The sequence below is a fragment of the Hyla sarda genome, unplaced genomic scaffold, assembly GCF_029499605.1.
Source record: "Hyla sarda isolate aHylSar1 unplaced genomic scaffold, aHylSar1.hap1 scaffold_2073, whole genome shotgun sequence".
In the NCBI taxonomy this organism is placed as follows: domain Eukaryota; kingdom Metazoa; phylum Chordata; class Amphibia; order Anura; family Hylidae; genus Hyla; species Hyla sarda.
This window is the reverse complement of record NW_026608737.1, coordinates 41,741-55,112: the sequence shown is the minus strand read 5'-3', so window position 1 is coordinate 55,112 and position 13,372 is coordinate 41,741.

The window sequence follows — 13,372 nt, the reverse complement described above, 5'->3', positions numbered from 1 at the left end:
CAGCCCCCCTCTATATACACAGCCCCCCTCTATATACACAGCCCCCCCCTCTATATACACAGCCCCCCTCTATATACACAGCCCCCCCCTCTATATACACAGCCCCCCTCTATATACAGAGCTGTTATTACCATCCTCTATATCATTGATAAATAAATTATACAGCAGCGGGCCCAGTACAGAACCTTGGGGTCACCACTAATAACCGGGGACCAATCAGAGTACGAATCATTGACCCCCACTCTCTGGGTACGATCCATGATCAGTGTTCAATCCAGTTACAACTAAAGATTCCAAACCCAAAGACCTTAACTTACCTGTCAGACGTCTGTGAGGGACAGTATCAAATGCTTTAGGGAGATCCAGAGACACTATATACACAGCCCCCCCTCTATATACACAGCCCCCCTCTATATACACAGCCCCCCTCTATATACACAGCCCCCCCTCTATATACAGAGCCCCCCTCTATATACACAGCGCCCCCTCTATATACAGAGCCCCCCTCTATATACACAGCCCCCTCTATATACACAGCCCCCCCTCTATATACAGAGCCCCCCCCTCTATATACACAGCCCCCTCTATATACAGAGCCCCCCTCTATATACACAGCCCCCTCTATATACACAGCCCCCCTCTATATACACAGCCCCCCCTCTATATACAAAGCCCCCCTCTATATACACAGCCCCCCTCTATATACACAGCCCCCCCTCTATATACACAGCCCCCCTCTATATACACAGCCCCCCTCTATATACACAGCCCCCCCTCTATATACACAGCCCCCCTCTATATACACAGCCCCCCCTCTATATACACAGCCCCCCCTCTATATACACAGCCCCCCTCTATATACACAGCCCCCCTCTATATACACAGCCCCCCTCTATATACACAGCCCCCCTCTATATACACAGCCCCCCTCTATATACACAGCCCCCCCCTCTATATACACAGCCCCCCTCTATATACAGAGCTGTTATTACCATCCTCTATATCATTGATAAATAAATTATACAGCAGCGGGCCCAGTACTGAACCTTGGGGTCACCACTAATAACCGGGGACCAATCAGAGTACGAATCATTGACCCCCACTCTCTGGGTACGATCCATGATCAGTGTTCAATCCAGTTACAACTAAAGATTCCAAACCCAAAGACCTTAACTTACCTGTCAGACGTCTATGAGGGACAGTATCAAATGCTTTAGGGAAATCCAGAAACACTATCCACAGCCCCCCCCCCTCTATATACAGAGCTCCCCTCTATATACACAGCCCCCCCTCTATATACACAGCCCCCTCCTCTATATACACAGCCCCCCCTCTATATACACAGCCCCCCCCCTCTATATACAGAGCCCCCCCCTCTATATACACAGCCCCCCCTCTATATATACACAGCCCCCCCTCTATATACACAGCCCCCCTCTATATACACAGCCCACCTCTATATACAGAGCCCCCATCTATATACACAGCCCCCCTCTATATACACAGCCCCCCTCTATATACACAGCCCACCTCTATATACACAGCCCCCCTCTATATACACAGCCCCCCTCTATATACACAGCCCCCCCTCTATATACACAGCCCCCCCTCTATATACACAGCCCCCCTCTATATACACAGCCCCCCCTCTATATACACAGCCCCCCCTCTATATACACAGCCCCCCTCTATATACACAGCCCCCCTCTATATATACAGCCCCCCTCTATATACACAGCGCCCCTCTATATACACAGCCCCCCCCTCTATATACACAGCCCCCCTCTATATACACAGCCCCCCTCTATATACACAGCCCCCCCTCTATATACACAGCCCCCCTCTATATACACAGCCCCCTTTATATACAGAGCCCCCCTCTATATACACAGCCCCCCCTCTATATACACAGCCCCCCTCTATATACACAGCCCCCCCTCTATATACACAGCCCCCCCTCTATATACACAGCCCCCCCTCTATATACACAGCCCCCCTCTATATACACAGCCCCCCCTCTATATACACAGCCCCCCCTCTATATACAGAGCCCCCCCCCCTCTATATACACAGCCCCCCCTCTATATACACAGCCCCCCTCTATATACACAGCCCCCCTCTATATACACAGCCCCCCTCTATATACACAGCCCCCCCCCCTCTATATACACAGCCCCCCTCTATATACAGAGCCCCCTCTATATACACAGCCCCCTCTATATACACAGCCCCCCTCTATATACACAGCCCCCCTCTATATACACAGCCCCCCTCTATATACACAGCCCCCCCTCTATATACACAGCCCCCCTCTATATACACAGCCCCCCCTCTATATACAGAGCTGTTATTACCATCCTCTATATCATTGATAAATAAATTAAACAGCAGCGGACCCAGTACAGAACCTTGGGGTCACCACTAATAACCGGGGACCAATCAGAGTACGAATCATTGACCCCCACTCTCTGGGTACGATCCATGATCAGTGTTCAATCCAGTTACAAACTAAAATTTCCAAACCCAAAGACCTTAACTTACCTGTCAGACGTCTATGAGGGACAGTATCAAATGCTTTAGGGAAATCCAGAAACACTATATACACAGCCCCCCTCTCTATATACACAGCCCCCCCTCTATATACACAGCCCCCCTCTATATACACAGCCCCCCTCTATATACACAGCCCCCCTCTATATATACACAGCCCCCCTCTATATACACAGCCCCCCTCTATATATACACAGCCCCCCTCTATATATACACAGCCCCCCCCTCTATATATACACAGCCCCCTCTATATATACACAGCCCCCCTCTATATACACAGCCCCCCTCTATATACACAGCCCCCCCTCTATATACACAGCCCCCCTCTATATACACAGCCCCCCTCTATATATACACAGCCCCCTCTATATACACAGCCCCCCTCTATATACACAGCCCCCCTCTATATACACAGCCCCCCTCTATATACACAGCCCCCCCTCTATATACACAGCCCCCCCCTCTATATACAGAGCCCCCCCCTCTATATACACAGCCCCCCTCTATATACACAGCCCCCCTCTATATACACAGCCCCCCTCTATATACACAGCCCCCCTCTATATACACAGCCCCCCCCTCTATATACACAGCCCCCCTCTATATACAGAGCTGTTATTACCATCCTCTATATCATTGATAAATAAATTATACAGCAGCGGGCCCAGTACTGAACCTTGGGGTCACCACTAATAACCGGGGACCAATCAGAGTACGAATCATTGACCCCCACTCTCTGGGTACGATCCATGATCAGTGTTCAATCCAGTTCAACTAAAGATTCCAAACCCAAAGACCTTAACTTACCTGTCAGACGTCTATGAGGGACAGTATCAAATGCTTTAGGGAAATCCAGAGACACTATATACACAGCCCCCCCCTCTATATACAGAGCCCCCCCTCTATATACACAGCCCCCCTCTATATACACAGCCCCCCTCTATATACACAGCCCCCCTCTATATATACACAGCCCCCTCTATATACACAGCCCCCCTCTATATACACAGCCCCCCTCTATATACACAGCCCCCCTCTATATACACAGCCCCCCCTCTATATACACAGCCCCCCCTCTATATACACAGCCCCCCTCTATATACACAGCCCCCCCCTCTATATACACAGCCCCCCCTCTATATACACAGCCCCCCTCTATATACACAGCCCCCCTCTATATACACAGCCCCCCCTCTATATACACAGCCCCCCCCTCTATATACACAGCCCCCCTCTATATACACAGCCCCCCTCTATATACACAGCCCCCCTCTATATATACACAGCCCCCTCTATATACACAGCCCCCCTCTATATACACAGCCCCCCTCTATATACACAGCCCCCCTCTATATACACAGCCCCCCCTCTATATACACAGCCCCCCCTCTATATACACAGCCCCCCTCTATATACACAGCCCCCCTCTATATACACAGCCCCCCCTCTATATACACAGCCCCCCTCTATATACACAGCCCCCCCTCTATATACACAGCCCCCCCTCTATATACACAGCCCCCCTCTATATACACAGCCCCCCTCTATATATACAGCCCCCCTCTATATACACAGCGCCCCTCTATATACACAGCCCCCCCTCTATATACACAGCCCCCCTCTATATACACAGCCCCCCTCTATATACACAGCCCCCCCTCTATATACACAGCCCCCCTCTATATACACAGCCCCCTTTATATACAGAGCCCCCCTCTATATACACAGCCCCCCCTCTATATACACAGCCCCCCTCTATATACACAGCCCCCCCTCTATATACACAGCCCCCCCTCTATATACACAGCCCCCCCTCTATATACACAGCCCCCCTCTATATACACAGCCCCCCCTCTATATACACAGCCCCCCCCTCTATATACACAGCCCCCCCCTCTATATACACAGCCCCCCCTCTATATACACAGCCCCCCTCTATATACACAGCCCCCCCTCTATATACACAGCCCCCCCCTCTATATACAGAGCCCCCCCCCTCTATATACAGAGCTGTTATTACCATCCTCTATATCATTGATAAATAAATTATACAGCAGCGGGCCCAGTACTGAACCTTGGGGTCACCACTAATAACCGGGGACCAATCAGAGTACGAATCATTGACCCCCACTCTCTGGGTACGATCCATGATCAGTGTTCAATCCAGTTACAACTAAAGATTCCAAACCCAAAGACCTTAACTTACCTGTCAGACGTCTATGAGGGACAGTATCAAATGCTTTAGGGAAATCCAGAGACACTATATACACAGCCATTCCTCTGTATACAGAGCCCCCCCTCTATATACACAGCCAACCTCTATATACACAGCCCCCCTCTATATACAGAGCCCCCCCCTCTATATACACAGCCCCCCCTCTATATACACAGCCCCCCCCTCTATATACACAGCCCCCCCTCTATATACACAGCCCCCCTCTATATACAGCCCCCCTCTATATACACAGCCCCCCTCTATATACACAGCCCCCCTCTATATACACAGCCCCCCTCTATATACACAGCCCCCCCCTCTATATACAGAGCCCCCCCCCTCTATATACACAGCCCCCCTCTATATACACAGCCCCCCTCTATATACACAGCCCCCCTCTATATACACAGCCCCCCCTCTATATACACAGCCCCCCTCTATATACACAGCCCCCCTCTATATACACAGCCCCCCTCTATATACACAGCCCCCCCTCTATATACACAGCCCCCCTCTATATACACAGCCCCCCCCTCTATATACACAGCCCCCCTCTATATACAGAGCTGTTATTACCATCCTCTATATCATTGATAAATAAATTATACAGCAGCGGGCCCAGTACAGAACCTTGGGGTCACCACTAATAACCGGGGACCAATCAGAGTACGAATCATTGACCCCCACTCTCTGGGTACGATCCATGATCAGTGTTCAATCCAGTTACAACTAAAGATTCCAAACCCAAAGACCTTAACTTACCTGTCAGACGTCTATGAGGGACAGTATCAAATGCTTTAGGGAAATCCAGAAACACTATATACACAGCCATTCCTCTGTATACACAGCCCCCCTCTATATACAGCCCCCCTCTATATACACAGCCCCCCTCTATATACACAGCCCCCCTCTATATACACAGCCCCCCTCTATATACACAGCCCCCCCTCTATATACACAGCCCCCCCTCTATATACAAAGCCCCCCTCTATATACACAGCCCCCCCTCTATATACACAGCCCCCCCTCTATATACACAGCCCCCCTCTATATACACAGCCCCCCTCTATATACACAGCCCCCCTCTATATACACAGCCCCCCTCTATATACACAGCCCCCCTCTATATACACAGCCCCCCTCTATATACACAGCCCCCCCCTCTATATACACAGCCCCCCTCTATATACAGAGCTGTTATTACCATCCTCTATATCATTGATAAATAAATTATACAGCAGCGGGCCCAGTACTGAACCTTGGGGTCACCACTAATAACCGGGGACCAATCAGAGTACGAATCATTGACCCCCACTCTCTGGGTACGATCCATGATCAGTGTTCAATCCAGTTACAACTAAAGATTCCAAACCCAAAGACCTTAACTTACCTGTCAGACGTCTATGAGGGACAGTATCAAATGCTTTAGGGAAATCCAGAGACACTATATACACAGCCATTCCTCTGTATACAGAGCCCCCCTCTATATACAGAGCCCCCTCTATATACAGAGCCCCCCTCTATATACACAGCCCCCCCTCTATATACACAGCCCCCTCCTCTATATACACAGCCCCCCCTCTATATACACAGCCCCCCTCTATATACACAGCCCCCCCTCTATATACACAGCCCCCCCTCTATATACACAGCCCCCCCCTCTATATACAGAGCTCCCCTCTATATACACAGCCCCCCCTCTATATACACAGCCCCCTCCTCTATATACACAGCCCCCCCTCTATATACACAGCCCCCCCCCTCTATATACAGAGCCCCCCCCCTCTATATACACAGCCCCCCCTCTATATATACACAGCCCCCCCTCTATATACACAGCCATTCCTCTATATACACAGCCCCCCTCTATATACACAGCCCACCTCTATATACAGAGCCCCCATCTATATACACAGCCCCCCTCTATATACACAGCCCCCCTCTATATACACAGCCCACCTCTATATACACAGCCCCCCTCTATATACACAGCCCCCCTCTATATACACAGCCCCCCCTCTATATACACAGCCCCCCCTCTATATACACAGCCCCCCTCTATATACACAGCCCCCCCTCTATATACACAGCCCCCCCTCTATATACACAGCCCCCCTCTATATACACAGCCCCCCTCTATATATACAGCCCCCCTCTATATACACAGCGCCCCTCTATATACACAGCCCCCCCCTCTATATACACAGCCCCCCTCTATATACACAGCCCCCCTCTATATACACAGCCCCCCCTCTATATACACAGCCCCCCTCTATATACACAGCCCCCTTTATATACAGAGCCCCCCTCTATATACACAGCCCCCCCTCTATATACACAGCCCCCCTCTATATACACAGCCCCCCCTCTATATACACAGCCCCCCCTCTATATACACAGCCCCCCTCTATATACACAGCCCCCCCTCTATATACACAGCCCCCCCTCTATATACAGAGCCCCCCCCCTCTATATACACAGCCCCCCCTCTATATACACAGCCCCCCTCTATATACACAGCCCCCCTCTATATACACAGCCCCCCTCTATATACACAGCCCCCCCCCTCTATATACACAGCCCCCCTCTATATACAGAGCTGTTATTACCATCCTCTATATCATTGATAAATAAATTAAACAGCAGCGGGCCCAGTACAGAACCTTGGGGTCACCACTAATAACCGGGGACCAATCAGAGTACGAATCATTGACCCCCACTCTCTGGGTACGATCCATGATCAGTGTTCAATCCAGTTACAACTAAAGATTCCAAACACAAAGACCTTAACTTACCTGTCAGACGTCTGTGAGGGACAGTATCAAATGCTTTAGGGAAATCCAGAAACACTATATACACAGCCATTCCTCTGTATACAGAGCCCCCCCTCTATATACACAGCCCCCCCTCTATATACACAGCCCCCCCTCTATATACACAGCCCCCCTCTATATATACACAGCCCCCCTCTATATACACAGCCCCCCTCTATATACACAGCCCCCCTCTATATACACAGCCCCCCTCTATATATACACAGCCCCCCTCTATATACACAGCCCCCCTCTATATATACACAGCCCCCCTCTATATATACACAGCCCCCCTCTATATATACACAGCCCCCTCTATATATACACAGCCCCCCTCTATATACACAGCCCCCCTCTATATACACAGCCCCCCCTCTATATACACAGCCCCCCTCTATATACACAGCCCCCCTCTATATATACACAGCCCCCTCTATATACACAGCCCCCCTCTATATACACAGCCCCCCTCTATATACACAGCCCCCCTCTATATACACAGCCCCCCCTCTATATACACAGCCCCCCCCTCTATATACAGAGCCCCCCCCCCTCTATATACACAGCCCCCCTCTATATACACAGCCCCCCTCTATATACACAGCCCCCCTCTATATACACAGCCCCCCTCTATATACACAGCCCCCCCCTCTATATACACAGCCCCCCTCTATATACAGAGCTGTTATTACCATCCTCTATATCATTGATAAATAAATTATACAGCAGCGGGCCCAGTACAGAACCTTGGGGTCACCACTAATAACCGGGGACCAATCAGAGTACGAATCATTGACCCCCACTCTCTGGGTACGATCCATGATCAGTGTTCAATCCAGTTACAACTAAAGATTCCAAACACAAAGACCTTAACTTACCTGTCAGACGTCTATGAGGGACAGTATCAAATGCTTTAGGGAGATCCAGAAACACTATATACACAGCCCCCCTCTCTATATACACAGCCCCCCCTCTATATACACAGCCCCCCTCTATATACACAGCCCCCCTCTATATACACAGCCCCCCTCTATATATACACAGCCCCCCTCTATATACACAGCCCCCCTCTATATATACACAGCCCCCCTCTATATATACACAGCCCCCCTCTATATATACACAGCCCCCTCTATATATACACAGCCCCCCTCTATATACACAGCCCCCCTCTATATACACAGCCCCCCCTCTATATACACAGCCCCCCTCTATATACACAGCCCCCCTCTATATATACACAGCCCCCTCTATATACACAGCCCCCCTCTATATACACAGCCCCCCTCTATATACACAGCCCCCCTCTATATACACAGCCCCCCCTCTATATACACAGCCCCCCCCTCTATATACAGAGCCCCCCCCCCTCTATATACACAGCCCCCCTCTATATACACAGCCCCCCTCTATATACACAGCCCCCCTCTATATACACAGCCCCCCTCTATATACACAGCCCCCCCCTCTATATACACAGCCCCCCTCTATATACAGAGCTGTTATTACCATCCTCTATATCATTGATAAATAAATTATACAGCAGCGGGCCCAGTACAGAACCTTGGGGTCACCACTAATAACCGGGGACCAATCAGAGTACGAATCATTGACCCCCACTCTCTGGGTACGATCCATGATCAGTGTTCAATCCAGTTACAACTAAAGATTCCAAACCCAAAGACCTTAACTTACCTGTCAGACGTCTATGAGGGACAGTATCAAATGCTTTAGGGGAATCCAGAGACACTATATACACAGCCCCCCCCTCTATATACAGAGCCCCCCCCTCTATATACACAGCCCCCCTCTATATACACAGCCCCCCTCTATATACACAGCCCCCCTCTATATATACACAGCCCCCTCTATATACACAGCCCCCCTCTATATACACAGCCCCCCTCTATATACACAGCCCCCCTCTATATACACAGCCCCCCCTCTATATACACAGCCCCCCCTCTATATACACAGCCCCCCTCTATATACACAGCCCCCCCTCTATATACACAGCCCCCCCTCTATATACACAGCCCCCCTCTATATACACAGCCCCCCCTCTATATACACAGCCCCCCCTCTATATACACAGCCCCCCTCTATATACACAGCCCCCCTCTATATATACAGCCCCCCTCTATATACACAGCGCCCCTCTATATACACAGCCCCCCCTCTATATACACAGCCCCCCTCTATATACACAGCCCCCCTCTATATACACAGCCCCCCCTCTATATACACAGCCCCCCTCTATATACACAGCCCCCTTTATATACAGAGCCCCCCTCTATATACACAGCCCCCCCTCTATATACACAGCCCCCCTCTATATACACAGCCCCCCCTCTATATACACAGCCCCCCCTCTATATACACAGCCCCCCCTCTATATACACAGCCCCCCTCTATATACACAGCCCCCCCTCTATATACACAGCCCCCCCCTCTATATACACAGCCCCCCCTCTATATACACAGCCCCCCCTCTATATACACAGCCCCCCTCTATATACACAGCCCCCCCTCTATATACACAGCCCCCCCCTCTATATACAGAGCCCCCCCCCTCTATATACAGAGCTGTTATTACCATCCTCTATATCATTGATAAATAAATTATACAGCAGCGGGCCCAGTACTGAACCTTGGGGTCACCACTAATAACCGGGGACCAATCAGAGTACGAATCATTGACCCCCACTCTCTGGGTACGATCCATGATCAGTGTTCAATCCAGTTACAACTAAAGATTCCAAACCCAAAGACCTTAACTTACCTGTCAGACGTCTATGAGGGACAGTATCAAATGCTTTAGGGAGATCCAGAAACACTATATCCACAGCCATTCCTCTATATACAAAGCCCCCCCTCTATATACACAGCCCCCCTCTATATACACAGCCCCCCCTCTATATACACAGCCCCCCTCTATATACACAGCCCCCCTCTATATACACAGCCCCCCTCTATATACACAGCCCCCCTCTATATACACAGCCCCCCTCTATATACACAGCCCCCCTCTATATACACAGCCCCCCTCTATATACACAGCCCCCCTCTATATACACAGCCCCCCCTCTATATATACACAGCCCCCCTCTATATACACAGCCCCCCTCTATATACACAGCCCCCCTCTATATACACAGCCCCCCTCCTCTATATACACAGCCCCCCCTCTATATACACAGCCCCCCCTCTATATACAGAGCTGTTATTACCATCCTCTATATCATTGATAAATAAATTAAACAGCAGCGGGCCCAGTACTGAACCTTGGGGTCACCACTAATAACCGGGGACCAATCAGAGTACGAATCATTGACCCCCACTCTCTGGGTACGATCCATGATCAGTGTTCAATCCAGTTACAACTAAAGATTCCAAACCCAAAGACCTTAACTTACCTGTCAGACGTCTATGAGGGACAGTATCAAATGCTTTAGGGAAATCCAGAAACACTATATACACAGCCCCCCCTCTATATACAGAGCCCCCCCCTCTATATACAGAGCCCCCTCTATATACACAGCCCCCCCTCTATATACACAGCCCCCCCTCTATATACACAGCTCCCCTCTATATACACAGCCCCCTCTATATACACAGCCCCCCTCTATATATACAGCCCCCTCTATATACACAGCCCCCCCCCTCTATATACACAGCCACCCTCTATATACACAGCCCCCCCTCTATATACACAGCCCCCCCTCTATATACACAGCTCCCCTCTATATACACAGCCCCCTCTATATACACAGCCATTCCTCTATATATACACAGCCCCCCTCTATATACACAGCCCCCCCTCTATATACACAGCCCCCCCTCTATATACACAGCTCCCCTCTATATACACAGCCCCCTCTATATACACAGCCATTCCTCTATATATACACAGCCCCCCTCTATATACACAGCCCCCCCTCTATATACACAGCCCCCCCCCTCTATATACAGAGCCCCCCCCCCTCTATATACACAGCCCCCCTCTATATACACAGCCCCCCTCTATATACACAGCCCCCCTCTATATACACAGCCCCCCTCTATATACACAGCCCCCCCTCTATATATACACAGCCCCCCTCTATATACAGAGCTGTTATTACCATCCTCTATATCATTGATAAATAAATTATACAGCAGCGGGCCCAGTACTGAACCTTGGGGTCACCACTAATAACCGGGGACCAATCAGAGTACGAATCATTGACCCCCACTCTCTGGGTACGATCCATGATCAGTGTTCAATCCAGTTACAACTAAAGATTCCAAACCCAAAGACCTTAACTTACCTGTCAGACGTCTGTGAGGGACAGTATCAAATGCTTTAGGGAAATCCAGAAACACTATATCCACAGCCATTCCTCTGTATACAGAGCCCCCCTCTATATACACAGCCCCCCTCTATATACACAGCCCCCCTCTATATACAGAGCCCCCCCCTCTATATACACTGCCCCTCCTCTATATACACAGCCCCCCCTCTATATACACAGCCCCCCCCCTCTATATACACAGCCCCCCTCTATATACACAGCCCCCCTCTATATATACACAGCCCCCTCTATATACACAGCCCCCCTCTATATACACAGCCCCCCTCTATATACACAGCCCCCCTCTATATACACAGCCCCCCCCTCTATATACAGCCCCCCTCTATATACACAGCCCCCCTCTATATACACAGCCCCCCCTCTATATACAGCCCCCCTCTATATACACAGCCCCCCCTCTATATACACAGCCCCCCCTCTATATACACAGCCCCCCTCTATATACACAGCCCCCCCCCTCTATATACAGAGCCCCCCCCCTCTATATACACAGCCACCCTCTATATACACAGCCCCCCCTCTATATACACAGCCCCCCCTCTATATACACAGCCCCCCTCTATATACACAGCCCCCCTCTATATACACAGCCCCCCTCTATATACACAGCCCCCCCTCTATATACACAGCCCCCTCTATATACACAGCCCCCCCTCTATATACACAGCCCCCCTCTATATACACAGCCCCCCCCCTCTATATACACAGCTCCCCTCTATATACACAGCTCCCCTCTATATACACAGCCCCCCTCTATATACACAGCCCCCCTCTATATACACAGCCCCCCTCTATATACACAGCCCCCCTCTATATACACAGCCCCCCTCTATATACACAGCCCTCCCTCTATATACACAGCCCCCCTCTATATACACAGCCCCCCTCTATATACACAGCTCCCCTCTATATACACAGCCCCCCTCTATATACACAGCCCTCCTCTATATACACAGCCCCCCCCTCTATATACACAGCCCCCCTCTATATACACAGCCCCCCTCTATATATACACAGCCCCCCCTCTATATACACAGCCCCCTCTATATACACAGCCCCCCTCTATATACACAGCCCCCCCCTCTATATACACAGCCCCCCCTCTATATACACAGCCCCCCCTCTATATACACAGCCCCCCCTTCTGTATACACAGCCCCCCTCTATATACACAGCCCTCCCTCTATATACACAGCCCCCCTCTATATACACAGCCCCCCTCTATATACACAGCCCCCCTCTATATACACAGCCCCCCTCTATATACACAGCCCCCTCTATATACACAGCCCCCCTCTATATATACACAGCCTCCCTCTATATACACAGCCCCCTCTATATACACAGCCCCCCTCTATATATACACAGCCCCCTCTATATACACAGCCCCCCTCTATATATACACAGCCCCCTCTATATACAGAGCCCCCCCTCTATAT